General features: G+C 47.5%; 49 non-coding genes across 49 annotated transcripts; 20 read left to right on the top strand and 29 right to left on the bottom strand.

The window, feature by feature from the left end:
* Positions 1-564: 564 nt before the first annotated feature.
* Positions 565-635, bottom strand: TRNAG-GCC (transfer RNA glycine (anticodon GCC)). The gene has a single exon. It is a non-coding gene; the product is annotated as a tRNA-Gly (tRNA).
* Positions 636-1,289: 654 nt separating this feature from the next.
* On the bottom strand, positions 1,290-1,360 carry TRNAG-GCC (transfer RNA glycine (anticodon GCC)). Its single transcript has one exon. It is a non-coding gene; the product is annotated as a tRNA-Gly (tRNA).
* A 107-nt stretch (positions 1,361-1,467) lies between these two features.
* TRNAK-CUU (transfer RNA lysine (anticodon CUU)) lies at positions 1,468-1,540 on the top strand. The gene has a single exon. It is a non-coding gene; the product is annotated as a tRNA-Lys (tRNA).
* Positions 1,541-1,659: 119 nt separating this feature from the next.
* TRNAG-GCC (transfer RNA glycine (anticodon GCC)) lies at positions 1,660-1,730 on the bottom strand. Its single transcript has one exon. It is a non-coding gene; the product is annotated as a tRNA-Gly (tRNA).
* Positions 1,731-1,837: 107 nt separating this feature from the next.
* Positions 1,838-1,910, top strand: TRNAK-CUU (transfer RNA lysine (anticodon CUU)). Its single transcript has one exon. It is a non-coding gene; the product is annotated as a tRNA-Lys (tRNA).
* Positions 1,911-2,771: 861 nt separating this feature from the next.
* Positions 2,772-2,842, bottom strand: TRNAG-GCC (transfer RNA glycine (anticodon GCC)). Its single transcript has one exon. It is a non-coding gene; the product is annotated as a tRNA-Gly (tRNA).
* Positions 2,843-2,949: 107 nt separating this feature from the next.
* On the top strand, positions 2,950-3,022 carry TRNAK-CUU (transfer RNA lysine (anticodon CUU)). Its single transcript has one exon. It is a non-coding gene; the product is annotated as a tRNA-Lys (tRNA).
* Positions 3,023-3,512: 490 nt separating this feature from the next.
* Positions 3,513-3,583, bottom strand: TRNAG-GCC (transfer RNA glycine (anticodon GCC)). Its single transcript has one exon. It is a non-coding gene; the product is annotated as a tRNA-Gly (tRNA).
* A 107-nt stretch (positions 3,584-3,690) lies between these two features.
* Positions 3,691-3,763, top strand: TRNAK-CUU (transfer RNA lysine (anticodon CUU)). The gene has a single exon. It is a non-coding gene; the product is annotated as a tRNA-Lys (tRNA).
* An 861-nt stretch (positions 3,764-4,624) lies between these two features.
* On the bottom strand, positions 4,625-4,695 carry TRNAG-GCC (transfer RNA glycine (anticodon GCC)). The gene has a single exon. It is a non-coding gene; the product is annotated as a tRNA-Gly (tRNA).
* A 118-nt stretch (positions 4,696-4,813) lies between these two features.
* Positions 4,814-4,886, top strand: TRNAK-CUU (transfer RNA lysine (anticodon CUU)). Its single transcript has one exon. It is a non-coding gene; the product is annotated as a tRNA-Lys (tRNA).
* An 861-nt stretch (positions 4,887-5,747) lies between these two features.
* Positions 5,748-5,818, bottom strand: TRNAG-GCC (transfer RNA glycine (anticodon GCC)). Its single transcript has one exon. It is a non-coding gene; the product is annotated as a tRNA-Gly (tRNA).
* A 107-nt stretch (positions 5,819-5,925) lies between these two features.
* Positions 5,926-5,998, top strand: TRNAK-CUU (transfer RNA lysine (anticodon CUU)). The gene has a single exon. It is a non-coding gene; the product is annotated as a tRNA-Lys (tRNA).
* Positions 5,999-7,584: 1,586 nt separating this feature from the next.
* TRNAG-GCC (transfer RNA glycine (anticodon GCC)) lies at positions 7,585-7,655 on the bottom strand. The gene has a single exon. It is a non-coding gene; the product is annotated as a tRNA-Gly (tRNA).
* A 107-nt stretch (positions 7,656-7,762) lies between these two features.
* TRNAK-CUU (transfer RNA lysine (anticodon CUU)) lies at positions 7,763-7,835 on the top strand. Its single transcript has one exon. It is a non-coding gene; the product is annotated as a tRNA-Lys (tRNA).
* A 119-nt stretch (positions 7,836-7,954) lies between these two features.
* TRNAG-GCC (transfer RNA glycine (anticodon GCC)) lies at positions 7,955-8,025 on the bottom strand. The gene has a single exon. It is a non-coding gene; the product is annotated as a tRNA-Gly (tRNA).
* Positions 8,026-8,132: 107 nt separating this feature from the next.
* Positions 8,133-8,205, top strand: TRNAK-CUU (transfer RNA lysine (anticodon CUU)). Its single transcript has one exon. It is a non-coding gene; the product is annotated as a tRNA-Lys (tRNA).
* Positions 8,206-9,065: 860 nt separating this feature from the next.
* On the bottom strand, positions 9,066-9,136 carry TRNAG-GCC (transfer RNA glycine (anticodon GCC)). Its single transcript has one exon. It is a non-coding gene; the product is annotated as a tRNA-Gly (tRNA).
* A 107-nt stretch (positions 9,137-9,243) lies between these two features.
* On the top strand, positions 9,244-9,316 carry TRNAK-CUU (transfer RNA lysine (anticodon CUU)). Its single transcript has one exon. It is a non-coding gene; the product is annotated as a tRNA-Lys (tRNA).
* A 490-nt stretch (positions 9,317-9,806) lies between these two features.
* On the bottom strand, positions 9,807-9,877 carry TRNAG-GCC (transfer RNA glycine (anticodon GCC)). The gene has a single exon. It is a non-coding gene; the product is annotated as a tRNA-Gly (tRNA).
* Positions 9,878-9,984: 107 nt separating this feature from the next.
* TRNAK-CUU (transfer RNA lysine (anticodon CUU)) lies at positions 9,985-10,057 on the top strand. Its single transcript has one exon. It is a non-coding gene; the product is annotated as a tRNA-Lys (tRNA).
* An 861-nt stretch (positions 10,058-10,918) lies between these two features.
* TRNAG-UCC (transfer RNA glycine (anticodon UCC)) lies at positions 10,919-10,989 on the bottom strand. Its single transcript has one exon. It is a non-coding gene; the product is annotated as a tRNA-Gly (tRNA).
* A 671-nt stretch (positions 10,990-11,660) lies between these two features.
* On the bottom strand, positions 11,661-11,731 carry TRNAG-GCC (transfer RNA glycine (anticodon GCC)). The gene has a single exon. It is a non-coding gene; the product is annotated as a tRNA-Gly (tRNA).
* Positions 11,732-11,838: 107 nt separating this feature from the next.
* On the top strand, positions 11,839-11,911 carry TRNAK-CUU (transfer RNA lysine (anticodon CUU)). Its single transcript has one exon. It is a non-coding gene; the product is annotated as a tRNA-Lys (tRNA).
* A 296-nt stretch (positions 11,912-12,207) lies between these two features.
* TRNAL-CAA (transfer RNA leucine (anticodon CAA)) lies at positions 12,208-12,280 on the top strand. Its single transcript has one exon. It is a non-coding gene; the product is annotated as a tRNA-Leu (tRNA).
* A 121-nt stretch (positions 12,281-12,401) lies between these two features.
* On the bottom strand, positions 12,402-12,472 carry TRNAG-GCC (transfer RNA glycine (anticodon GCC)). Its single transcript has one exon. It is a non-coding gene; the product is annotated as a tRNA-Gly (tRNA).
* A 107-nt stretch (positions 12,473-12,579) lies between these two features.
* Positions 12,580-12,652, top strand: TRNAK-CUU (transfer RNA lysine (anticodon CUU)). The gene has a single exon. It is a non-coding gene; the product is annotated as a tRNA-Lys (tRNA).
* Positions 12,653-13,514: 862 nt separating this feature from the next.
* Positions 13,515-13,585, bottom strand: TRNAG-GCC (transfer RNA glycine (anticodon GCC)). The gene has a single exon. It is a non-coding gene; the product is annotated as a tRNA-Gly (tRNA).
* Positions 13,586-14,256: 671 nt separating this feature from the next.
* On the bottom strand, positions 14,257-14,327 carry TRNAG-GCC (transfer RNA glycine (anticodon GCC)). The gene has a single exon. It is a non-coding gene; the product is annotated as a tRNA-Gly (tRNA).
* A 107-nt stretch (positions 14,328-14,434) lies between these two features.
* Positions 14,435-14,507, top strand: TRNAK-CUU (transfer RNA lysine (anticodon CUU)). Its single transcript has one exon. It is a non-coding gene; the product is annotated as a tRNA-Lys (tRNA).
* Positions 14,508-14,997: 490 nt separating this feature from the next.
* On the bottom strand, positions 14,998-15,068 carry TRNAG-GCC (transfer RNA glycine (anticodon GCC)). The gene has a single exon. It is a non-coding gene; the product is annotated as a tRNA-Gly (tRNA).
* Positions 15,069-15,175: 107 nt separating this feature from the next.
* Positions 15,176-15,248, top strand: TRNAK-CUU (transfer RNA lysine (anticodon CUU)). Its single transcript has one exon. It is a non-coding gene; the product is annotated as a tRNA-Lys (tRNA).
* An 861-nt stretch (positions 15,249-16,109) lies between these two features.
* Positions 16,110-16,180, bottom strand: TRNAG-GCC (transfer RNA glycine (anticodon GCC)). Its single transcript has one exon. It is a non-coding gene; the product is annotated as a tRNA-Gly (tRNA).
* A 654-nt stretch (positions 16,181-16,834) lies between these two features.
* Positions 16,835-16,905, bottom strand: TRNAG-GCC (transfer RNA glycine (anticodon GCC)). The gene has a single exon. It is a non-coding gene; the product is annotated as a tRNA-Gly (tRNA).
* A 107-nt stretch (positions 16,906-17,012) lies between these two features.
* On the top strand, positions 17,013-17,085 carry TRNAK-CUU (transfer RNA lysine (anticodon CUU)). The gene has a single exon. It is a non-coding gene; the product is annotated as a tRNA-Lys (tRNA).
* Positions 17,086-17,942: 857 nt separating this feature from the next.
* Positions 17,943-18,013, bottom strand: TRNAG-GCC (transfer RNA glycine (anticodon GCC)). The gene has a single exon. It is a non-coding gene; the product is annotated as a tRNA-Gly (tRNA).
* A 671-nt stretch (positions 18,014-18,684) lies between these two features.
* Positions 18,685-18,755, bottom strand: TRNAG-GCC (transfer RNA glycine (anticodon GCC)). Its single transcript has one exon. It is a non-coding gene; the product is annotated as a tRNA-Gly (tRNA).
* Positions 18,756-18,862: 107 nt separating this feature from the next.
* On the top strand, positions 18,863-18,935 carry TRNAK-CUU (transfer RNA lysine (anticodon CUU)). Its single transcript has one exon. It is a non-coding gene; the product is annotated as a tRNA-Lys (tRNA).
* A 490-nt stretch (positions 18,936-19,425) lies between these two features.
* TRNAG-GCC (transfer RNA glycine (anticodon GCC)) lies at positions 19,426-19,496 on the bottom strand. The gene has a single exon. It is a non-coding gene; the product is annotated as a tRNA-Gly (tRNA).
* A 107-nt stretch (positions 19,497-19,603) lies between these two features.
* TRNAK-CUU (transfer RNA lysine (anticodon CUU)) lies at positions 19,604-19,676 on the top strand. The gene has a single exon. It is a non-coding gene; the product is annotated as a tRNA-Lys (tRNA).
* An 861-nt stretch (positions 19,677-20,537) lies between these two features.
* On the bottom strand, positions 20,538-20,608 carry TRNAG-GCC (transfer RNA glycine (anticodon GCC)). The gene has a single exon. It is a non-coding gene; the product is annotated as a tRNA-Gly (tRNA).
* A 666-nt stretch (positions 20,609-21,274) lies between these two features.
* TRNAG-GCC (transfer RNA glycine (anticodon GCC)) lies at positions 21,275-21,345 on the bottom strand. Its single transcript has one exon. It is a non-coding gene; the product is annotated as a tRNA-Gly (tRNA).
* Positions 21,346-22,016: 671 nt separating this feature from the next.
* Positions 22,017-22,087, bottom strand: TRNAG-GCC (transfer RNA glycine (anticodon GCC)). The gene has a single exon. It is a non-coding gene; the product is annotated as a tRNA-Gly (tRNA).
* Positions 22,088-22,194: 107 nt separating this feature from the next.
* On the top strand, positions 22,195-22,267 carry TRNAK-CUU (transfer RNA lysine (anticodon CUU)). Its single transcript has one exon. It is a non-coding gene; the product is annotated as a tRNA-Lys (tRNA).
* A 490-nt stretch (positions 22,268-22,757) lies between these two features.
* On the bottom strand, positions 22,758-22,828 carry TRNAG-GCC (transfer RNA glycine (anticodon GCC)). Its single transcript has one exon. It is a non-coding gene; the product is annotated as a tRNA-Gly (tRNA).
* A 107-nt stretch (positions 22,829-22,935) lies between these two features.
* TRNAK-CUU (transfer RNA lysine (anticodon CUU)) lies at positions 22,936-23,008 on the top strand. The gene has a single exon. It is a non-coding gene; the product is annotated as a tRNA-Lys (tRNA).
* Positions 23,009-23,869: 861 nt separating this feature from the next.
* Positions 23,870-23,940, bottom strand: TRNAG-GCC (transfer RNA glycine (anticodon GCC)). Its single transcript has one exon. It is a non-coding gene; the product is annotated as a tRNA-Gly (tRNA).
* Positions 23,941-24,605: 665 nt separating this feature from the next.
* Positions 24,606-24,676, bottom strand: TRNAG-GCC (transfer RNA glycine (anticodon GCC)). The gene has a single exon. It is a non-coding gene; the product is annotated as a tRNA-Gly (tRNA).
* Positions 24,677-25,342: 666 nt separating this feature from the next.
* Positions 25,343-25,413, bottom strand: TRNAG-GCC (transfer RNA glycine (anticodon GCC)). The gene has a single exon. It is a non-coding gene; the product is annotated as a tRNA-Gly (tRNA).
* Between the last annotated feature and the right edge of the window lie 608 nt (positions 25,414-26,021).

The raw sequence follows: 26,021 nt of genomic DNA on the forward strand, positions 1-26,021 counted from the left end.
GCCCGACTAGCACAGTCGCTAGAGCATAAGACTATTAATCTTAGGGTCATGTATTTGAGCTCCATGTTGGGCAGTTGTTTTTTTCTCTTCCTTTACCATTGTATGTGGAACAGTGTATACTTGCATCACCACAGCGCAAATGGCTGTCCTCACTTTCACAAAATGCACTGCCCTATCAGCAAAAACTCAGGAATGTATTGACCGGGAATTGAACCCGGCCTCCCACGTGGCCGGCTAGATTTCTACCACTGAACCACCAATGATCCACAGATGCTTAATTTTAGACTTACTCATGTACTTTAGTGTACAAAACAAAGCAGGAGAGTCAGGATGCCTTGCCTTGCCATCACCACAACTCCTCGGTTACCAAGCATTGCTAACTCAGTCGGTAAAGCATGAGACTCTTAATCTCAGGGTCGTGGGTTCGAGCCCCACATTGGGGGGATGTTTTTTTTCTTTTCCTGTACCATTGTATTTGGAACACTGTCAACTTGCACCACCACAGCGCAAATGGCTGTCCTCACTTTCACAAAATGCACTGCCATATCAGCAAAAATTCAGGACTGCATTGGCCGGGAATCGAACCCGGGCCTCCCACGTGGCAGGCGAGAATTCTACCACTGAGCCACCAATGCTCCACAGGTACTTAATTTTACACTTACTCGTGTACTTTAGTGTATGAAATAAAGCAGGAGTGTCAGGATGCCTTGCCATCACCTCAAGCCTACGTAACCAAGCCCGACTAGCACAGTCGCTAGAGCATAAGACTATTAATCTTAGGGTCATGTATTTGAGCTCCATGTTGGGCAGTTGTTTTTTTCTCTTCCTTTACCATTGTATGTGGAACAGTGTACACTTGCATCACCACAGCGCAAATGGCTGTCCTCACTTTCACAAAATGCACTGCCCTATCAGCAAAAACTCAGGAATGTATTGACCGGGAATTGAACCCGGCCTCCCACGTGGCCGGCTAGATTTCTACCACTGAACCACCAATGATCCACAGATGCTTAATTTTAGACTTACTCATGTACTTTAGTGTACAAAACAAAGCAGGAGAGTCAGGATGCCTTGCCTTGCCATCACCACAACTCCTCGGTTACCAAGCATTGCTAACTCAGTCGGTAAAGCATGAGACTCTTAATCTCAGGGTCGTGGGTTCGAGCCCCACATTGGGTGGATGTTTTTTTTCTTTTCCTGTACCATTGTATGTGGAACACTGTCAACTTGCCCCACCACAGCGCAAATGGCTGTCCTCACTTTCACAAAATGCACTGCCGTATCAGCACTGCATTGGCCGGAAATCGAACCCGGGCCTCCCGCGTGGCAGGCGAGAATTCTACCACTGAACCACCAATGCTCCACAAATACTTAATTTTACACTTACTCGTGTACTTTAGTGTATGAAACAAACCAGGAGTGTCAGGATGCCTTGCCTTGCCATCACCTCCATACATTCTCAACCAAGCCTGGCTAGCTCAGTCGGTAGAGCATGAGACTCTTAATCTCAGGGTCATGGGTTTGAGCCCCACGTTGGGCGGATGTTTTTTCTTTTCCTGTACCATTGTATGTGGAACACTGTCAACTTGCCCCACCACAGCGCAAATGGCTGTCCTCACTTTCACAAAATGCACTGCCATATCAGCAAAAACTCAGGACTGCATTGGCCGGGAATCGAACCCGGGCCTCCCGCGTGGCAGGCGAGAATTCTACCACTGAACCACCAATGCTCCACAGGTACTTAATTTTACACTTACTCGTGTACTTTAGTGTATGAAACAAAGCAGGAGTGTCAGGATGCCTTGCCTTGCCATCACCTCCATACATTCTCAACCAAGCCTGGCTAGCTCAGTCGGAGGAGCATGAGACTCTTAATCTCAGGGTCGTGGGTTCGAGCCCCACGTTGGGCGGATGTTTTTTCTTTTCCTGTACCATTGTATGTGGAACACTGTCAACTTGCACCACCACAGCGCAAATGGCTGTCCTCACTTTCACAAAATACACTGCCATATCAGCAAAAACTCAGGACTGCATTGGCCGGGAATCGATTCCGGGCCTCACGAGTGGCAGGCGAGAATTCTACCACTGAACCACCAATGCTCCACAGATGCCTAATTTTACACTTACTCATGTACTTTAGTGTATAAAACAAAGCAGGAGTGTCAGGATGCCTTGCCTTGCCATCACCTCCAAGCCTACGTAACCAAGCCCGACTAGCACAGTCGCTAGAGCATAAGACTATTAATCTTAGGGTCATGTATTTGAGCTCCATGTTGGGCAGTTGTTTTTTTCTCTTCCTTTACCATTGTATGTGGAACAGTGTATACTTGCATCACCACAGCGCAAATGGCTGTCCTCACTTTCACAAAATGCACTGCCCTATCAGCAAAAACTCAGGAATGTATTGACCGGGAATTGAACCCGGCATCCCACGTGGCCGGCTAGATTTCTACCACTGAACCACCAATGATCCACAGATGCTTAATTTTAGACTTACTCATGTACTTTAGTGTACAAAACAAAGCAGGAGAGTCAGGATGCCTTGCCTTGCCATCACCACAACTCCTCAGTTACCAAGCATTGCTAACTCAGTCGGTAAAGCATGAGACTCTTAATCTCAGGGTCGTGGGTTCGAGCCCCACATTGGGCGGATGTTTTTTTTTCTTTTCTGTACCATTGTATTTGGAACACTGTCAACTTGCACCACCACAGCGCAAATGGCTGTCCTCACTTTCACAAAATGCACTGCCATATCAGCAAAAACTCAGGACTGCATTGGCCGGGAATCGAACCCGGGCCTCCCGCGTGGCAGGCGAGAATTCTACCACTGAACCACCAATGCTCCACAGGTACTTAATTTTACACTTACTCGTGTACTTTAGTGTATGAAACAAAGCAGGAGTGTCAGGATGCCTTGCCTTGCCATCACCTCCATACATTCTCAACCAAGCCTGGCTAGCTCAGTCGGTAGAGCATGAGACTCTTAATCTCAGGGTCGTGGGTTCGAGCCCCACGTTGGGCGGATGCTTTTTCCTTTCCTGTATCATTGTATGTGGAACACTGTATACTTGCACCACCACAGCGCAAATGGTTGTCCTCACTTTCACAAAATGCACTGCCCTATCAGCAAAAACTCAGGAATGTATTGACCTGGAATTGAACCCGGCCTCCCACGTGGCCGGCTAGATTTCTACAACTGAACCACCAATGATCCACAGATGCTTAATTTTAGACTTACTCATGTACTTTAGTGTACAAAACAAAGCAGGAGAGTCAGGATGCCTTTCCTTGCCATCACCACAACTCCTCGGTTACCAAGCATTGCTAACTCAGTCGGTAAAGCATGAGACTCTTAATCTCAGGGTCGTGGGTTCGAGCCCCACATTGGGTGGATGTTTTTTTTCTTTTCCTGTACCATTGTATGTGGAACACTGTCAACTTGCCCCACCACAGCGCAAATGGCTGTCCTCACTTTCACAAAATGCACTGCCATATCAGCAAAAATTCAGGTCTGCATTGGCCGGAAATCGAACCCGGGCCTCCCGCGTGGCAGGCGAGAATTCTACCACTGAACCACCAATGCTCCACAAATACTTAATTTTACACTTACTCGTGTACTTTAGTGTATGAAACAAAGCAGGAGTGTCAGGATGCCTTGCCTTGCCATCACCTCCATACATTCTCAACCAAGCCTGGCTAGCTCAGTCGGTAGAGCATGAGACTCTTAATCTCAGGGTCGTGGGTTCGAGCCCCACGTTGGGCGGATGTTTTTTCTTTTCCTGTACCATTGTATGTGGAACACTGTCAACTTGCACCACCACAGCGCAAATGGCTGTCCTCACTTTCACAAAATACACTGCCATATCAGCAAAAACTCAGGACTGCATTGGCCGGGAATCGATTCCGGGCCTCACGAGTGGCAGGCGAGAATTCTACCACTGAACCACCAATGCTCCACAGATGCCTAATTTTACACTTACTCATGTACTTTAGTGTATAAAACAAAGCAGGAGTGTCAGGATGCCTTGCCTTGCCATCACCTCCAAGCCTACGTAACCAAGCCCGACTAGCACAGTCGCTAGAGCATAAGACTATTAATCTTAGGGTCATGTATTTGAGCTCCATGTTGGGCAGTTGTTTTTTTCTCTTCCTTTACCATTGTATGTGGAACAGTGTATACTTGCATCACCACAGCGCAAATGGCTGTCCTCACTTTCACAAAATGCACTGCCCTATCAGCAAAAACTCAGGAATGTATTGACCGGGAATTGAACCCGGCCTCCCACGTGGCCGGCTAGATTTCTACCACTGAACCACCAATGATCCACAGATGCTTAATTTTAGACTTACTCATGTACTTTAGTGTACAAAACAAAGCAGGAGAGTCAGGATGCCTTGCCTTGCCATCACCACAACTCCTCGGTTACCAAGCATTGCTAACTCAGTCGGTAAAGCATGAGACTCTTAATCTCAGGGTCGTGGGTTCGAGCCCCACATTGGGCGGATGTTTTTTTTCTTTTCCTGTACCATTGTATTTGGAACACTGTCAACTTGCACCACCACAGCGCAAATGGCTGTCCTCACTTTCACAAAATGCACTGCCATATCAGCAAAAACTCAGGACTGCATTGGCCGGGAATCGAACCCGGGCCTCCCGCGTGGCAGGCGAGAATTCTACCACTGAACCACCAATGCTCCACAGGTACTTAATTTTACACTTACTCGTGTACTTTAGTGTATGAAACAAAGCAGGAGTGTCAGGATGCCTTGCCTTGCCTTGCCATCACCATCACCTCCATACATTTGCAACCAAGCCTGGCTAGCTCAGTCGGTAGAGCATGAGACTCTTAATCTCAGGGTCGTGGGTTCGAGCCCCACATTGGGCGGATGTTTTTTCTTTTCCTGTACCATTGTATGTGGAACACTGTATACTTGCACCACCACAGCGCAAATGGCTGTCCTCACTTTCACAAAATACACTGCCATATCAGCAAAAACTCAGGACTGCATTGGCCGGGAATCGATTCCGGGCCTCACGCGTGGCAGGCGAGAATTCTACCACTGAACCACCAATGCTCCACAGATGCCTAATTTTACACTTACTCATGTACTTTAGTGTATAAAACAAAGCAGGAGTGTCAGGATGCCTTGCCTTGCCATCACCTCCAAGCCTACGTAACCAAGCCCGACTAGCACAGTTGCTAGAGCATAAGACTATTAATCTTAGGGTCATGTATTTGAGCTCCATGTTGGGCAGTTGTTTTTTTCTCTTCCTGTACCATTGTATGTGGAACAGTGTATACTTGCATCACCACAGCGCAAATGGCTGTCCTCACTTTCACAAAATGCACTGCCCTATCAGCAAAAACTCAGGAATGTATTGACCGGGAATTGAACCCGGCCTCCCACGTGGCCGGCTAGATTTCTACAACTGAACCACCAATGATCCACAGTTGCTTAATTTTAGACTTACTCATGTACTTTAGTGTACAAAACAAAGCAGGAGAGTCAGGATGCCTTTCCTTGCCATCACCACAACTCCTCGGTTACCAAGCATTGCTAACTCAGTCGGTAAAGCATGAGACTCTTAATCTCAGGGTCGTGGGTTCGAGCCCCACATTGGGTGGATGTTTTTTTTCTTTTCCTGTACCATTGTATGTGGAACACTGTCAACTTGCCCCACCACAGCGCAAATGGCTGTCCTCACTTTCACAAAATGCACTGCCATATCAGCAAAAATTCAGGACTGCATTGGCCGGAAATCGAACCCGGGCCTCCCGCGTGGCAGGCGAGAATTCTACCACTGAACCACCAATGCTCCACAAATACTTAATTTTACACTTACTCGTGTACTTTAGTGTATGAAACAAAGCAGGAGTGTCAGGATGCCTTGCCTTGCCATCACCTCCATACATTCTCAACCAAGCCTGGCTAGCTCAGTCGGTAGAGCATGAGACTCTTAATCTCAGGGTCGTGGGTTCGAGCCCCACGTTGGGCGGATGTTTTTTCTTTTCCTGTACCATTGTATGTGGAACACTGTCAACTTGCACCACCACAGCGCAAATGGCTGTCCTCACTTTCACAAAATACACTGCCATATCAGCAAAAACTCAGGACTGCATTGGCCGGGAATCGATTCCGGGCCTCACGAGTGGCAGGCGAGAATTCTACCACTGAACCACCAATGCTCCACAGATGCCTAATTTTACACTTACTCATGTACTTTAGTGTATAAAACAAAGCAGGGGTGTCAGGATGCCTTGCCTTGCCATCACCTCCAAGCCTACGTAACCAAGCCCGACTAGCACAGTCGCTAGAGCATAAGACTATTAATCTTAGGGTCATGTATTTGAGCTCCATGTTGGGCAGTTGTTTTTTTCTCTTCCTTTACCATTGTATGTGGAACAGTGTATACTTGCATCACCACAGCGCAAATGGCTGTCCTCACTTTCACAAAATGCACTGCCCTATCAGCAAAAACTCAGGAATGTATTGACCGGGAATTGAACCCGGCCTCCCACGTGGCCGGCTAGATTTCTACCACTGAACCACCAATGATCCACAGATGCTTAATTTTAGACTTACTCATGTACTTTAGTGTACAAAACAAAGCAGGAGAGTCAGGATGCCTTGCCTTGCCATCACCACAACTCCTCGGTTACCAAGCATTGCTAACTCAGTCGGTAAAGCATGAGACTCTTAATCTCAGGGTCGTGGGTTCGAGCCCCACATTGGGGGGATGTTTTTTTTCTTTTCCTGTACCATTGTATTTGGAACACTGTCAACTTGCACCACCACAGCGCAAATGGCTGTCCTCACTTTCACAAAATGCACTGCCATATCAGCAAAAACTCAGGACTGCATTGGCCGGGAATTGAACCCAGGCCTCCCACGTGGCAGGCGAGAATTCTACTACTGAGCCACCAATGCTCCACAGGTACTTAATTTTACACTTACTCGTGTACTTTAGTGTATGAAATAAAGCAGGAGTGTCAGGATGCCTTGCCATCACCTCAAGCCTACGTAACCAAGCCCGACTAGCACAGTCGCTAGAGCATAAGACTATTAATCTTAGGGTCATGTATTTGAGCTCCATGTTGGGCAGTTGTTTTTTTCTCTTCCTTTACCATTGTATGTGGAACAGTGTACACTTGCATCACCACAGCGCAAATGGCTGTCCTCACTTTCACAAAATGCACTGCCCTATCAGCAAAAACTCAGGAATGTATTGACCGGGAATTGAACCCGGCCTCCCACGTGGCCGGCTAGATTTCTACCACTGAACCACCAATGATCCACAGATGCTTAATTTTAGACTTACTCATGTACTTTAGTGTACAAAACAAAGCAGGAGAGTCAGGATGCCTTGCCTTGCCATCACCACAACTCCTCGGTTACCAAGCATTGCTAACTCAGTCGGTAAAGCATGAGACTCTTAATCTCAGGGTCGTGGGTTCGAGCCCCACATTGGGTGGATGTTTTTTTTCTTTTCCTGTACCATTGTATGTGGAACACTGTCAACTTGCCCCACCACAGCGCAAATGGCTGTCCTCACTTTCACAAAATGCACTGCCATATCAGCACTGCATTGGCCGGAAATCGAACCCGGGCCTCCCGCGTGGCAGGCGAGAATTCTACCACTGAACCACCAATGCTCCACAAATACTTAATTTTACACTTACTCGTGTACTTTAGTGTATGAAACAAACCAGGAGTGTCAGGATGCCTTGCCTTGCCATCACCTCCATACATTCTCAACCAAGCCTGGCTAGCTCAGTCGGTAGAGCATGAGACTCTTAATCTCAGGGTCATGGGTTTGAGCCCCACGTTGGGCGGATGTTTTTTCTTTTCCTGTACCATTGTATGTGGAACACTGTCAACTTGCCCCACCACAGCGCAAATGGCTGTCCTCACTTTCACAAAATGCACTGCCATATCAGCAAAAACTCAGGACTGCATTGGCCGGGAATCGAACCCGGGCCTCCCGCGTGGCAGGCGAGAATTCTACCACTGAACCACCAATGCTCCACAGGTACTTAATTTTACACTTACTCGTGTACTTTAGTGTATGAAACAAAGCAGGAGTGTCAGGATGCCTTGCCTTGCCATCACCTCCATACATTCTCAACCAAGCCTGGCTAGCTCAGTCGGTAGAGCATGAGACTCTTAATCTCAGGGTCGTGGGTTCGAGCCCCACGTTGGGCGGATGTTTTTTCTTTTCCTGTACCATTGTATGTGGAACACTGTCAACTTGCACCACCACAGCGCAAATGGCTGTCCTCACTTTCACAAAATACACTGCCATATCAGCAAAAACTCAGGACTGCATTGGCCGGGAATCGATTCCGGGCCTCACGAGTGGCAGGCGAGAATTCTACCACTGAACCACCAATGCTCCACAGATGCCTAATTTTACACTTACTCATGTACTTTAGTGTATAAAACAAAGCAGGAGTGTCAGGATGCCTTGCCTTGCCATCACCTCCAAGCCTACGTAACCAAGCCCGACTAGCACAGTCGCTAGAGCATAAGACTATTAATCTTAGGGTCATGTATTTGAGCTCCATGTTGGGCAGTTGTTTTTTTCTCTTCCTTTACCATTGTATGTGGAACAGTGTATACTTGCATCACCACAGCGCAAATGGCTGTCCTCACTTTCACAAAATGCACTGCCCTATCAGCAAAAACTCAGGAATGTATTGACCGGGAATTGAACCCGGCATCCCACGTGGCCGGCTAGATTTCTACCACTGAACCACCAATGATCCACAGATGCTTAATTTTAGACTTACTCATGTACTTTAGTGTACAAAACAAAGCAGGAGAGTCAGGATGCCTTGCCTTGCCATCACCACAACTCCTCGGTTACCAAGCATTGCTAACTCAGTCGGTAAAGCATGAGACTCTTAATCTCAGGGTCGTGGGTTCGAGCCCCACATTGGGCGGATGTTTTTTTTCTTTTCTGTACCATTGTATTTGGAACACTGTCAACTTGCACCACCACAGCGCAAATGGCTGTCCTCACTTTCACAAAATGCACTGCCATATCAGCAAAAACTCAGGACTGCATTGGCCGGGAATCGAACCCGGGCCTCCCGCGTGGCAAGCGAGAATTCTACCACTGAACCACCAATGCTCCACAGGTACTTAGTTTTACACTTACTCGTGTACTTTAGTGTATGAAACAAAGCAGGAGTGTCAGGATGCCTTGCCTTGCCATCACCTCCATACATTCTCAACCAAGCCTGGCTAGCTCAGTCGGTAGAGCATGAGACTCTTAATCTCAGGGTCGTGGGTTCGAGCCCCACGTTGGGCGGATGCTTTTTCCTTTCCTGTACCATTGTATGTGGAACACTGTATACTTGCACCACCACAGCGCAAATGGTTGTCCTCACTTTCACAAAATGCACTGCCCTATCAGCAAAAACTCAGGAATGTATTGACCTGGAATTGAACCCGGCCTCCCACGTGGCCGGCTAGATTTCTACAACTGAACCACCAATGATCCACAGATGCTTAATTTTAGACTTACTCATGTACTTTAGTGTACAAAACAAAGCAGGAGAGTCAGGATGCCTTTCCTTGCCATCACCACAACTCCTCGGTTACCAAGCATTGCTAACTCAGTCGGTAAAGCATGAGACTCTTAATCTCAGGGTCGTGGGTTCGAGCCCCACATTGGGTGGATGTTTTTTTTCTTTTCCTGTACCATTGTATGTGGAACACTGTCAACTTGCCCCACCACAGCGCAAATGGCTGTCCTCACTTTCACAAAATGCACTGCCATATCAGCAAAAATTCAGGACTGCATTGGCCGGAAATCGAACCCGGGCCTCCCGCGTGGCAGGCGAGAATTCTACCACTGAACCACCAATGCTCCACAAATACTTAATTTTACACTTACTCGTGTACTTTAGTGTATGAAACAAAGCAGGAGTGTCAGGATGCCTTGCCTTGCCATCACCTCCATACATTCTCAACCAAGCCTGGCTAGCTCAGTCGGTAGAGCATGAGACTCTTAATCTCAGGGTCGTGGGTTCGAGCCCCACGTTGGGCGGATGTTTTTTCTTTTCCTGTACCATTGTATGTGGAACACTGTCAACTTGCACCACCACAGCGCAAATGGCTGTCCTCACTTTCACAAAATACACTGCCATATCAGCAAAAACTCAGGACTGCATTGGCCGGGAATCGATTCCGGGCCTCACGAGTGGCAGGCGAGAATTCTACCACTGAACCACCAATGCTCCACAGATGCCTAATTTTACACTTACTCATGTACTTTAGTGTATAAAACAAAGCAGGAGTGTCAGGATGCCTTGCCTTGCCATCACCTCCAAGCCTACGTAACCAAGCCCGACTAGCACAGTCGCTAGAGCATAAGACTATTAATCTTAGGGTCATGTATTTGAGCTCCATGTTGGGCAGTTGTTTTTTTCTCTTCCTTTACCATTGTATGTGGAACAGTGTATACTTGCATCACCACAGCGCAAATGGCTGTCCTCACTTTCACAAAATGCACTGCCCTATCAGCAAAAACTCAGGAATGTATTGACCGGGAATTGAACCCGGCCTCCCACGTGGCCGGCTAGATTTCTACCACTGAACCACCAATGATCCACAGATGCTTAATTTTAGACGTACTCATGTACTTTAGTGTACAAAACAAAGCAGGAGAGTCAGGATGCCTTGCCTTGCCATCACCACAACTCCTCGGTTACCAAGCATTGCTAACTCAGTCGGTAAAGCATGAGACTCTTAATCTCAGGGTCGTGGGTTCGAGCCCCACATTGGGCGGATGTTTTTTTTCTTTTCCTGTACCATTGTATTTGGAACACTGTCAACTTGCACCACCACAGCGCAAATGGCTGTCCTCACTTTCACAAAATGCACTGCCATATCAGCAAAAACTCAGGACTGCATTGGCCGGGAATCGAACCCAGGCCTCCCGCGTGGAAGGCGAGAATTCTACCACTGAACCACCAATGCTCCACAGGTACTTAATTTTACACTTACTCGTGTACTTTAGTGTATGAAACAAAGCAGGAGTGTCAGGATGCCTTGCCTTGCCATCACCTCCAAGCCTACGTAACCAAGCCCGACTAGCACAGTTGCTAGAGCATAAGACTATTAATCTTAGGGTCATGTATTTGAGCTCCATGTTGGGCAGTTGTTTTTTTCTCTTCCTGTACCATTGTATGTGGAACAGTGTATACTTGCATCACCACAGCGCAAATGGCTGTCCTCACTTTCACAAAATGCACTGCCCTATCAGCAAAAACTCAGGAATGTATTGACCGGGAATTGAACCCGGCCTCCCACGTGGCCGGCTAGATTTCTACCACTGAACCACCAATGATCCACAGATGCTTAATTTTAGACTTACTCATGTACTTTAGTGTACAAAACAAAGCAAGAGAGTCAGGATGCCTTGCCTTGCCATCACCACAACTCCTCGGTTACCAAGCATTGCTAACTCAGTCGGTAAAGCATGAGACTCTTAATCTCAGGGTCGTGGGTTCGAGCCCCACATTGGGTGGATGTTTTTTTTCTTTTCCTGTACCATTGTATTTGGAACACTGTCAACTTGCCCCAACACAGCGCAAATGGCTGTCCTCACTTTCACAAAATGCATTGCCATATCAGCAAAAACTCAGGACTGCATTGGCCGGGAATCGAACCCAGGCCTCCCGCGTGGCAGGCGAGAATTCTACCACTGAACCACCAATGCTCTACAGATACTTAATTTTACACTTACTCGTGTACTTTAGTGTATGAAATAAAGCAGGAGTGTCAGGATGCCTTGCCTTGCCATCACCTCCATACATTCTCAACCAAGCCTGGCTAGCTCAGTCGGTAGAGCATGAGACTCTTAATCTCAGGGTCGTGGGTTCGAGCCCCACGTTGGGCGGATGTTTTTTCTTTTTCTGTACCATTGTATGTGGAACACTGTATACTTGCACCACCACAGCGCAAATGGCTGTCCTCACTTTCACAAAATGCACTGCCCTATCAGCAAAAACTCAGGAATGTATTGACCGGGAATTGAACCCGGCCTCCCACGTGGCCGGCTAGATTTCTACCACTGAACCACCAATGATCCACAGATGCTTAATTTTAGACTTACTCATGTACTTTAGTGTACAAAACAAAGCAGGAGAGTCAGGATGCCTTGCCTTGCCATCACCACAACTCCTCGGTTACCAAGCATTGCTAACTCAGTCGGTAAAGCATGAGACTCAAAATCTCAGGGTCGTGGGTTCGAGCCCCACATTGGGCGGATGTTTTTTTTCTTTTCCTGTACCATTGTATGTGGAACACTGTCAACTTGCACCACCACAGCGCAAATGGCTGTCCTCACTTTCACAAAATGCACTGCCATATCAGCAAAAATTCAGGACTGCATTGGCCGGAAATCGAACCCGGGCCTCCCGCGTGGCAGGCGAGAATTCTACCACTGAACCACCAATGCTCCACAGATACTTAACTTTACACTTACTCGTGTACTTTAGTGTATGAAATAAAGCAGGAGTGTCAGGATGCCTTGCCTTGCCATCACCTTTATACATTCTCAACCAAGCCTGGCTAGCTCAGTCGGTAGAGCATGAGACTCTTAATCTCAGGGTCGTGGGTTCGAGCCCCACGTTGGGTGGATGTTTTTTCTTTTCCTGTACCATTGTATGTGGAACACTGTCAACTTGCACCACCACAGCGCAAATGGCTGTCCTCACTTTCACAAAATACACTGCCATATCAGCTAAAACTCAGGACTGCATTGGCCGGGAATCGATTCCGGGCCTCACGAGTGGCAGGCGAGAATTCTACCACTGAACCACCAATGCTCCACAGATGCCTAATTTTACACTTACTCATGTACTTTAGTGTATAAAACAAAGCAGGAGTGTCAGGATGCCTTGCCTTGCCATCACCTCCAAGCCTACGTAACCAAGCCCGACTAGCACAGTCGCTAGAGCATAAGACTATTAACCTTAGGGTCATGTATTTGAGCTCCATGTTGGGCAGTTGTTTTTTTCTCTTCCTTTACCATTGTATGTGGAACAGTGTATACTTGCATCACCACAGCGCAAATGGCTGTCCTCACTTTCACAAAATGCACTGCCCTATCAGCAAAAACTCAGGAATGTATTGACCGGGAATTGAACCCGGCCTCCCACGTGGCCGGCTAGATTTCTACCACTGAACCACCAATGATCCACAGATGCTTAATTTTAGACTTACTCATGTACTTTAGTGTACAAAACAAAGCAGGAGAGTCAGGATGCCTTGCCTTGCCATCACCACAACTCCTCGGTTACCAAGCACTGCTAACTCAGTCGGTAAAGCATGAGACTCTTAATCTCAGGGTCGTGGGTTCGAGCCCCACATTGGGCGGATGCTTTTTTTTATTTTCCTGTACCATTGTATGTGGAACACTGTCAACTTGCCCCACCACAGCGCAAATGGCTGTCCTCACTTTCACAAAATGCACTGCCATATCAGCAAAGACTCAGCTCTGCATTGGCCGGGAATCGAACCCGGGCCTCCCGCGTGGCAGGCGAGAATTCTACCACTGAACCACCAATGCTCCACGGATACTTAATTTTACACTTACTCGTGTACTTTAGTGTATGAAATAAAGCAGGAGTGTCAGGATGCCTTGCCTTGCCATCACCTCCATACATTCTCAACCAAGCCTGGCTATCTGAGTCGGTAGAGCATGAGACTCTTAATCTCAGGGTCGTGGGTTCGAGCCACACGTTGGGCGGATGTTTTTACTTTTCCTGTACCATTGTATGTGGAACACTGTATACTTGCACCACCACAGCGCAAATGGCTGTCCTCACTTTCACAAAATGCACTGCCCTATCAGCAAAAACTCAGGAATGTATTGACCGGGAATTGAACCCGGCCTCCCACGTGGCCGGCTAGATTTCTACCACTGAACCACCAATGATCCACAGATGCTTAATTTTAGACTTACTCATGTACTTTAGTGTACAAAACAAAGCAGGAGAGTCAGGATGCCTTGCCTTGCCATCACCACAACTCCTCGGTTACCAAGCATTGCTAACTCAGTCGGTAAAGCATGAGACTCTTAATCTCAGGGTCGTGGGTTCGAGCCCCACATTGGGCGGATGCTTTTTTTTATTTTCCTGTACCATTGTATGTGGAACACTGTCAACTTGCCCCACCACAGCGCAAATGGCTGTCCTCACTTTCACAAAATGCACTGCCATATCAGCAAAGACTCAGCACTGCATTGGCCAGGAATCAAACCCGGGCCTCCCGCGTGGCAGGCGAGAATTCTACCACTGAACCACCAATGCTCCACGGATACTTAATTTTACACTTACTCGTGTACTTTAGTGTATGAAATAAAGCAGGAGTGTCAGGATGCCTTGCCTTGCCATCACCTCCATACATTCTCAACCAAGCCTGGCTAGCTCAGTCAGTAGAGCATGAGACTCTTAATCTCAGGGTCGTGGGTTCGAGCCACACGTTGGGCGGATGTTTTTTCTTTTCCTGTACCATTGTATGTGGAACACTGTATACTTGCACCACCACAGCGCAAATGGTTGTCCTCACTTTCACAAAATGCACTGCCCTATCAGCAAAAACTCAGGAATGTATTGACCGGGAATTGAACCCGGCCTCCCACGTGGCCGGCTAGATTTCTACAACTGAACCACCAATGATCCACAGTTGCTTAATTTTAGACTTACTCATGTACTTTAGTGTACAAAACAAAGCAGGAGAGTCAGGATGCCTTTCCTTGCCATCACCACAACTCCTCGGTTACCAAGCATTGCTAACTCAGTCGGTAAAGCATGAGACTCTTAATCTCAGGGTCGTGGGTTCGAGCCCCACATTGGGTGGATGTTTTTTTTCTTTTCCTGTACCATTGTATGTGGAACACTGTCAACTTGCCCCACCACAGCGCAAATGGCCGTCCTCACTTTCACAAAATGCACTGCCATATCAGCAAAAATTCAGGACTGCATTGGCCGGAAATCGAACCCGGGCCCCCCGCGTGGCAGGCGAGAATTCTACCACTGAACCACCAATGCTCCACAAATACTTAATTTTACACTTACTCGTGTACTTTAGTGTATGAAACAAAGCAGGAGTGTCAGGATGCCTTGCCTTGCCATCACCTCCATACATTCTCAACCAAGTCTGGCTAGCTCAGCCGGTAGAGCATGAGACTCTTAATCTCAGGGTCGTGGGTTCGAGCCCCACGTTGGGCGGATGTTTTTTCTTTTCCTGTACCATTGTATGTGGAACACTGTCAACTTGCACCACCACAGCGCAAATGGCTGTCCTCACTTTCACAAAATACACTGCCATATCAGCAAAAACTCAGGACTGCATTGGCCGGGAATCGATTCCGGGCCTCACGAATGGCAGGCGAGAATTCTACCACTGAACCACCAATGCTCCACAGATGCCTAATTTTACACTTACTCATGTACTTTAGTGTATAAAACAAAGCAGGGGTGTCAGGATGCCTTGCCTTGCCATCACCTCCAAGCCTACGTAACCAAGCCCGACTAGCACAGTCGCTAGAGCATAAGACTATTAATCTTAGGGTCATGTATTTGAGCTCCATGTTGGGCAGTTGTTTTTTTCTCTTCCTTTACCATTGTATGTGGAACAGTGTATACTTGCATCACCACAGCGCAAATGGCTGTCCTCACTTTCACAAAATGCACTGCCCTATCAGCAAAAACTCAGGAATGTATTGACCGGGAATTGAACCCGGCCTCCCACGTGGCCGGCTAGATTTCTACCACTGAACCACCAATGATCCACAGATGCTTAATTTTAGACTTACTCATGTACTTTAGTGTACAAAACAAAGCAGGAGAGTCAGGATGCCTTGCCTTGCCATCACCACAACTCCTCGGTTACCAAGCATTGCTAACTCAGTCGGTAAAGCATGAGACTCTTAATCTCAGGGTCGTGGGTTCGAGCCCCACATTGGGGGGATGTTTTTTTTCTTTTCCTGTACCATTGTATTTGGAACACTGTCAACTTGCACCACCACAGCGCAAATGGCTGTCCTCACTTTCACAAAATGCACTGCCATATCAGCAAAAACTCAGGACTGCATTGGCCGGGAATCGAACCCGGGCCTCCCACGTGGCAGGCGAGAATTCTACCACTGAGCCACCAATGCTCCACAGGTACTTAATTTTACACTTACTCGTGTACTTTAGTGTATGAAATAAAGCAGGAGTGTCAGGATGCCTTGCCATCACCTCAAGCCTACGTAACCAAGCCCGACTAGCACAGTCGCTAGAGCATAAGACTATTAATCTTAGGGTCATGTATTTGAGCTCCATGTTGGGCAGTTGTTTTTTTCTCTTCCTTTACCATTGTATGTGGAACAGTGTATACTTGCATCACCACAGCGCAAATGGCTGTCCTCACTTTCACAAAATGCACTGCCCTATCAGCAAAAACTCAGGAATGTATTGACCGGGAATTGAACCCAGCCTCCCACGTGGCCGGCTAGATTTCTACCACTGAACCACCAATGATCCACAGATGCTTAATTTTAGACTTACTCATGTACTTTAGTGTACAAAACAAAGCAGGAGAGTCAGGATGCCTTGCCTTGCCATCACCACAACTCCTCGGTTACCAAGCATTGCTAACTCAGTCGGTAAAGCATGAGACTCTTAATCTCAGGGTCGTGGGTTCGAGCCCCACATTGGGTGGATGTTTTTTTTCTTTTCCTGTACCATTGTATGTGGAACACTGTCAACTTGCCCCACCACAGCGCAAATGGCTGTCCTCACTTTCACAAAATGCACTGCCATATCAGCACTGCATTGGCCGGAAATCGAACCCGGGCCTCCCGCGTGGCAGGCGAGAATTCTACCACTGAACCACCAATGCTCCACAAATACTTAATTTTACACTTACTCGTGTACTTTAGTGTATGAAACAAACCAGGAGTGTCAGGATGCCTTGCCTTGCCATCACCTCCATACATACTCAACCAAGCCTGGCTAGCTCAGTCGGTAGAGCATGAGACTCTTAATCTCAGGGTCATGGGTTTGAGCCCCACGTTGGGCGGATGTTTTTTCTTTTCCTGTACCATTGTATGTGGAACACTGTCAACTTGCACCACCACAGCGCAAATGGCTGTCCTCACTTTCACAAAATACACTGCCATATCAGCAAAAACTCAGGACTGCATTGGCCGGGAATCGATTCCGGGCCTCACGAGTGGCAGGCGAGAATTCTACCACTGAACCACCAATGCTCCACAGATGCCTAATTTTACACTTACTCATGTACTTTAGTGTATAAAACAAAGCAGGAGTGTCAGGATGCCTTGCCATCACCTCCAAGCCTACGTAACCAAGCCCGACTAGCACAGTCGCTAGAGCATAAGACTATTAATCTTAGGGTCATGTATTTGAGCTCCATGTTGGGCAGTTGTTTTTTTCTCTTCCTTTACCATTGTATGTGGAACAGTGTATACTTGCATCACCACAGCGCAAATGGCTGTCCTCACTTTCACAAAATGCACTGCCCTATCAGCAAAAACTCAGGAATGTATTGACCGGGAATTGAACCCGGCCTCCCACGTGGCCGGCTAGATTTCTACCACTGAACCACCAATGATCCACAGATGCTTAATTTTAGACTTACTCATGTACTTTAGTGTACAAAACAAAGCAGGAGAGTCAGGATGCCTTGCCTTGCCATCACCACAACTCCTCGGTTACCAAGCACTGCTAACTCAGTCGGTAAAGCATGAGACTCTTAATCTCAGGGTCGTGGGTTCGAGCCCCACATTGGGCGGATGCTTTTTTTTATTTTCCTGTACCATTGTATGTGGAACACTGTCAACTTGCCCCACCACAGCGCAAATGGCTGTCCTCACTTTCACAAAATGCACTGCCATATCAGCAAAGACTCAGCTCTGCATTGGCCGGGAATCGAACCCGGGCCTCCCGCGTGGCAGGCGAGAATTCTACCACTGAACCACCAATGCTCCACGGATACTTAATTTTACACTTACTCGTGTACTTTAGTGTATGAAATAAAGCAGGAGTGTCAGGATGCCTTGCCTTGCCATCACCTCCATACATTCTCAACCAAGCCTGGCTATCTGAGTCGGTAGAGCATGAGACTCTTAATCTCAGGGTCGTGGGTTCGAGCCACACGTTGGGCGGATGTTTTTACTTTTCCTGTACCATTGTATGTGGAACACTGTATACTTGCACCACCACAGCGCAAATGGCTGTCCTCACTTTCACAAAATGCACTGCCCTATCAGCAAAAACTCAGGAATGTATTGACCGGGAATTGAACCCGGCCTCCCACGTGGCCGGCTAGATTTCTACCACTGAACCACCAATGATCCACAGATGCTTAATTTTAGACTTACTCATGTACTTTAGTGTACAAAACAAAGCAGGAGAGTCAGGATGCCTTGCCTTGCCATCACCACAACTCCTCGGTTACCAAGCATTGCTAACTCAGTCGGTAAAGCATGAGACTCTTAATCTCAGGGTCGTGGGTTCGAGCCCCACATTGGGCGGATGCTTTTTTTTATTTTCCTGTACCATTGTATGTGGAACACTGTCAACTTGCCCCACCACAGCGCAAATGGCTGTCCTCACTTTCACAAAATGCACTGCCATATCAGCAAAGACTCAGCACTGCATTGGCCAGGAATCAAACCCGGGCCTCCCGCGTGGCAGGCGAGAATTCTACCACTGAACCACCAATGCTCCACGGATACTTAATTTTACACTTACTCGTGTACTTTAGTGTATGAAATAAAGCAGGAGTGTCAGGATGCCTTGCCTTGCCATCACCTCCATACATTCTCAACCAAGCCTGGCTAGCTCAGTCGGTAGAGCATGAGACTCTTAATCTCAGGGTCGTGGGTTCGAGCCACACGTTGGGCGGATGTTTTTTCTTTTCCTGTACCATTGTATGTGGAACACTGTATACTTGCACCACCACAGCGCAAATGGTTGTCCTCACTTTCACAAAATGCACTGCCCTATCAGCAAAAACTCAGGAATGTATTGACCGGGAATTGAACCCGGCCTCCCACGTGGCCGGCTAGATTTCTACAACTGAACCACCAATGATCCACAGTTGCTTAATTTTAGACTTACTCATGTACTTTAGTGTACAAAACAAAGCAGGAGAGTCAGGATGCCTTTCCTTGCCATCACCACAACTCCTCGGTTACCAAGCATTGCTAACTCAGTCGGTAAAGCATGAGACTCTTAATCTCAGGGTCGTGGGTTCGAGCCCCACATTGGGTGGATGTTTTTTTTCTTTTCCTGTACCATTGTATGTGGAACACTGTCAACTTGCCCCACCACAGCGCAAATGGCCGTCCTCACTTTCACAAAATGCACTGCCATATCAGCAAAAATTCAGGACTGCATTGGCCGGAAATCGAACCCGGGCCCCCCGCGTGGCAGGCGAGAATTCTACCACTGAACCACCAATGCTCCACAAATACTTAATTTTACACTTACTCGTGTACTTTAGTGTATGAAACAAAGCAGGAGTGTCAGGATGCCTTGCCTTGCCATCACCTCCATACATTCTCAACCAAGTCTGGCTAGCTCAGCCGGTAGAGCATGAGACTCTTAATCTCAGGGTCGTGGGTTCGAGCCCCACGTTGGGCGGATGTTTTTTCTTTTCCTGTACCATTGTATGTGGAACACTGTCAACTTGCACCACCACAGCGCAAATGGCTGTCCTCACTTTCACAAAATACACTGCCATATCAGCAAAAACTCAGGACTGCATTGGCCGGGAATCGATTCCGGGCCTCACGAGTGGCAGGCGAGAATTCTACCACTGAACCACCAATGCTCCACAGATGCCTAATTTTACACTTACTCATGTACTTTAGTGTATAAAACAAAGCAGGGGTGTCAGGATGCCTTGCCTTGCCATCACCTCCAAGCCTACGTAACCAAGCCCGACTAGCACAGTCGCTAGAGCATAAGACTATTAATCTTAGGGTCATGTATTTGAGCTCCATGTTGGGCAGTTGTTTTTTTCTCTTCCTTTACCATTGTATGTGGAACAGTGTATACTTGCATCACCACAGCGCAAATGGCTGTCCTCACTTTCACAAAATGCACTGCCCTATCAGCAAAAACTCAGGAATGTATTGACCGGGAATTGAACCCGGCCTCCCACGTGGCCGGCTAGATTTCTACCACTGAACCACCAATGATCCACAGATGCTTAATTTTAGACTTACTCATGTACTTTAGTGTACAAAACAAAGCAGGAGAGTCAGGATGCCTTGCCTTGCCATCACCACAACTCCTCGGTTACCAAGCATTGCTAACTCAGTCGGTAAAGCATGAGACTCTTAATCTCAGGGTCGTGGGTTCGAGCCCCACATTGGGGGGATGTTTTTTTTCTTTTCCTGTACCATTGTATTTGGAACACTGTCAACTTGCACCACCACAGCGCAAATGGCTGTCCTCACTTTCACAAAATGCACTGCCATATCAGCAAAAACTCAGGAATGCATTGGCCGGGAATCGAACCCGGGCCTCCCACGTGGCAGGCGAGAATTCTACCACTGAGCCACCAATGCTCCACAGGTACTTAATTTTACACTTACTCGTGTACTTTAGTGTATGAAATAAAGCAGGAGTGTCAGGATGCCTTGCCATCACCTCAAGCCTACGTAACCAAGCCCGACTAGCACAGTCGCTAGAGCATGAGACTATTAATCTTAGGGTCATGTATTTGAGCTCCATGTTGGGCAGTTGTTTTTTTCTCTTCCTTTACCATTGTATGTGGAACAGTGTATACTTGCATCACCACAGCGCAAATGGCTGTCCTCACTTTCACAAAATGCACTGCCCTATCAGCAAAAACTCAGGAATGTATTGACCGGGAATTGAACCCGGCCTCCCACGTGGCCGGCTAGATTTCTACCACTGAACCACCAATGATCCACAGATGCTTAATTTTAGACTTACTCATGTACTTTAGTGTACAAAACAAAGCAGGAGAGTCAGGATGCCTTGCCTTGCCATCACCACAACTCCTCGGTTACCAAGCACTGCTAACTCAGTCGGTAAAGCATGAGACTCTTAATCTCAGGGTCGTGGGTTCGAGCCCCACATTGGGCGGATGCTTTTTTTTATTTTCCTGTACCATTGTATGTGGAACACTGTCAACTTGCCCCACCACAGCGCAAATGGCTGTCCTCACTTTCACAAAATGCACTGCCATATCAGCAAAGACTCAGCTCTGCATTGGCCGGGAATCGAACCCGGGCCTCCCGCGTGGCAGGCGAGAATTCTACCACTGAACCACCAATGCTCCACGGATACTTAATTTTACACTTACTCGTGTACTTTAGTGTATGAAATAAAGCAGGAGTGTCAGGATGCCTTGCCTTGCCATCACCTCCATACATTCTCAACCAAGCCTGGCTATCTGAGTCGGTAGAGCATGAGACTCTTAATCTCAGGGTCGTGGGTTCGAGCCACACGTTGGGCGGATGTTTTTACTTTTCCTGTACCATTGTATGTGGAACACTGTATACTTGCACCACCACAGCGCAAATGGCTGTCCTCACTTTCACAAAATGCACTGCCCTATCAGCAAAAACTCAGGAATGTATTGACCGGGAATTGAACCCGGCCTCCCACGTGGCCGGCTAGATTTCTACCACTGAACCACCAATGATCCACAGATGCTTAATTTTAGACTTACTCATGTACTTTAGTGTACAAAACAAAGCAGGAGAGTCAGGATGCCTTGCCTTGCCATCACCACAACTCCTCGGTTACCAAGCATTGCTAACTCAGTCGGTAAAGCATGAGACTCTTAATCTCAGGGTCGTGGGTTCGAGCCCCACATTGGGCGGATGCTTTTTTTTATTTTCCTGTACCATTGTATGTGGAACACTGTCAACTTGCCCCACCACAGCGCAAATGGCTGTCCTCACTTTCACAAAATGCACTGCCATATCAGCAAAGACTCAGCACTGCATTGGCCAGGAATCAAACCCGGGCCTCCCGCGTGGCAGGCGAGAATTCTACCACTGAACCACCAATGCTCCACGGATACTTAATTTTACACTTACTCGTGTACTTTAGTGTATGAAATAAAGCAGGAGTGTCAGGATGCCTTGCCTTGCCATCACCTCCATACATTCTCAACCAAGCCTGGCTAGCTCAGTCGGTAGAGCATGAGACTCTTAATCTCAGGGTCGTGGGTTCGAGCCACACGTTGGGCGGATGTTTTTTCTTTTCCTGTACCATTGTATGTGGAACACTGTATACTTGCACCACCACAGCGCAAATGGTTGTCCTCACTTTCACAAAATGCACTGCCCTATCAGCAAAAACTCAGGAATGTATTGACCGGGAATTGAACCCGGCCTCCCACGTGGCCGGCTAGATTTCTACAACTGAACCACCAATGATCCACAGTTGCTTAATTTTAGACTTACTCATGTACTTTAGTGTACAAAACAAAGCAGGAGAGTCAGGATGCCTTTCCTTGCCATCACCACAACTCCTCGGTTACCAAGCATTGCTAACTCAGTCGGTAAAGCATGAGACTCTTAATCTCAGGGTCGTGGGTTCGAGCCCCACATTGGGTGGATGTTTTTTTTCTTTTCCTGTACCATTGTATGTGGAACACTGTCAACTTGCCCCACCACAGCGCAAATGGCCGTCCTCACTTTCACAAAATGCACTGCCATATCAGCAAAAATTCAGGACTGCATTGGCCGGAAATCGAACCCGGGCCCCCCGCGTGGCAGGCGAGAATTCTACCACTGAACCACCAATGCTCCACAAATACTTAATTTTACACTTACTCGTGTACTTTAGTGTATGAAACAAAGCAGGAGTGTCAGGATGCCTTGCCTTGCCATCACCTCCATACATTCTCAACCAAGTCTGGCTAGCTCAGCCGGTAGAGCATGAGACTCTTAATCTCAGGGTCGTGGGTTCGAGCCCCACGTTGGGCGGATGTTTTTTCTTTTCCTGTACCATTGTATGTGGAACACTGTCAACTTGCACCACCACAGCGCAAATGGCTGTCCTCACTTTCACAAAATACACTGCCATATCAGCAAAAACTCAGGACTGCATTGGCCGGGAATCGATTCCGGGCCTCACGAGTGGCAGGCGAGAATTCTACCACTGAACCACCAATGCTCCACAGATGCCTAATTTTACACTTACTCATGTACTTTAGTGTATAAAACAAAGCAGGGGTGTCAGGATGCCTTGCCTTGCCATCACCTCCAAGCCTACGTAACCAAGCCCGACTAGCACAGTCGCTAGAGCATAAGACTATTAATCTTAGGGTCATGTATTTGAGCTCCATGTTGGGCAGTTGTTTTTTTCTCTTCCTTTACCATTGTATGTGGAACAGTGTATACTTGCATCACCACAGCGCAAATGGCTGTCCTCACTTTCACAAAATGCACTGCCCTATCAGCAAAAACTCAGGAATGTATTGACCGGGAATTGAACCCGGCCTCCCACGTGGCCGGCTAGATTTCTACCACTGAACCACCAATGATCCACAGATGCTTAATTTTAGACTTACTCATGTACTTTAGTGTACAAAACAAAGCAGGAGAGTCAGGATGCCTTGCCTTGCCATCACCACAACTCCTCGGTTACCAAGCATTGCTAACTCAGTCGGTAAAGCATGAGACTCTTAATCTCAGGGTCGTGGGTTCGAGCCCCACATTGGGGGGATGTTTTTTTTCTTTTCCTGTACCATTGTATTTGGAACACTGTCAACTTGCACCACCACAGCGCAAATGGCTGTCCTCACTTTCACAAAATGCACTGCCATATCAGCAAAAACTCAGGACTGCATTGGCCGGGAATCGAACCCGGGCCTCCCACGTGGCAGGCGAGAATTCTACCACTGAGCCACCAATGCTCCACAGGTACTTAATTTTACACTTACTCGTGTACTTTAGTGTATGAAATAAAGCAGGAGTGTCAGGATGCCTTGCCATCACCTCAAGCCTACGTAACCAAGCCCGACTAGCACAGTCGCTAGAGCATAAGACTATTAATCTTAGGGTCATGTATTTGAGCTCCATGTTGGGCAGTTGTTTTTTTCTCTTCCTTTACCATTGTATGTGGAACAGTGTATACTTGCATCACCACAGCGCAAATGGCTGTCCTCACTTTCACAAAATGCACTGCCCTATCAGCAAAAACTCAGGAATGTATTGACCGGGAATTGAACCCGGCCTCCCACGTGGCCGGCTAGATTTCTACCACTGAACCACCAATGATCCACAGATGCTTAATTTTAGACTTACTCATGTACTTTAGTGTACAAAACAAAGCAGGAGAGTCAGGATGCCTTGCCTTGCCATCACCACAACTCCTCGGTTACCAAGCATTGCTAACTCAGTCGGTACAGCATGAGACTCTTAATCTCAGGGTCGTGGGTTCGAGCCCCACATTGGGGGGATGTTTTTTTTCTTTTCCCGTACCATTGTATTTGGAACACTGTCAACTTGCACCACCACAGCGCAAATGGCTGTCCTCACTTTCACAAAATGCACTGCCATATCAGCAAAAACTCAGGAATGCATTGGCCGGGAATCGAACCCGGGCCTCCCACGTGGCAGGCGAGAATTCTACCACTGAGCCACCAATGCTCCACAGGTACTTAATTTTACACTTACTCGTGTACTTTAGTGTATGAAATAAAGCAGGAGTGTCAGGATGCCTTGCCATCACCTCAAGCCTACGTAACCAAGCCCGACTAGCACAGTCGCTAGAGCATGAGACTATTAATCTTAGGGTCATGTATTTGAGCTCCATGTTGGGCAGTTGTTTTTTTCTCTTCCTTTACCATTGTATGTGGAACAGTGTATACTTGCATCACCACAGCGCAAATGGCTGTCCTCACTTTCACAAAATGCACTGCCCTATCAGCAAAAACTCAGGAATGTATTGACCGGGAATTGAACCCGGCCTCCCACGTGGCCGGCTAGATTTCTACCACTGAACCACCAATGATCCACAGATGCTTAATTTTAGACTTACTCATGTACTTTAGTGTACAAAACAAAGCAGGAGAGTCAGGATGCCTTGCCTTGCCATCACCACAACTCCTCGGTTACCAAGCACTGCTAACTCAGTCGGTAAAGCATGAGACTCTTAATCTCAGGGTCGTGGGTTCGAGCCCCACATTGGGCGGATGCTTTTTTTTATTTTCCTGTACCATTGTATGTGGAACACTGTCAACTTGCCCCACCACAGCGCAAATGGCTGTCCTCACTTTCACAAAATGCACTGCCATATCAGCAAAGACTCAGCTCTGCATTGGCCGGGAATCGAACCCGGGCCTCCCGCGTGGCAGGCGAGAATTCTACCACTGAACCACCAATGCTCCACGGATACTTAATTTTACACTTACTCGTGTACTTTAGTGTATGAAATAAAGCAGGAGTGTCAGGATGCCTTGCCTTGCCATCACCTCCATACATTCTCAACCAAGCCTGGCTATCTGAGTCGGTAGAGCATGAGACTCTTAATCTCAGGGTCGTGGGTTCGAGCCACACGTTGGGCGGATGTTTTTACTTTTCCTGTACCATTGTATGTGGAACACTGTATACTTGCACCACCACAGCGCAAATGGCTGTCCTCACTTTCACAAAATGCACTGCCCTATCAGCAAAAACTCAGGAATGTATTGACCGGGAATTGAACCCGGCCTCCCACGTGGCCGGCTAGATTTCTACCACTGAACCACCAATGATCCACAGATGCTTAATTTTAGACTTACTCATGTACTTTAGTGTACAAAACAAAGCAGGAGAGTCAGGATGCCTTGCCTTGCCATCACCACAACTCCTCGGTTACCAAGCATTGCTAACTCAGTCGGTAAAGCATGAGACTCTTAATCTCAGGGTCGTGGGTTCGAGCCCCACATTGGGCGGATGCTTTTTTTTATTTTCCTGTACCATTGTATGTGGAACACTGTCAACTTGCCCCACC

Source organism: Pseudophryne corroboree, chromosome 3 (genome assembly GCF_028390025.1).
Source record: "Pseudophryne corroboree isolate aPseCor3 chromosome 3, aPseCor3.hap2, whole genome shotgun sequence".
Taxonomy (NCBI): domain Eukaryota; kingdom Metazoa; phylum Chordata; class Amphibia; order Anura; family Myobatrachidae; genus Pseudophryne; species Pseudophryne corroboree.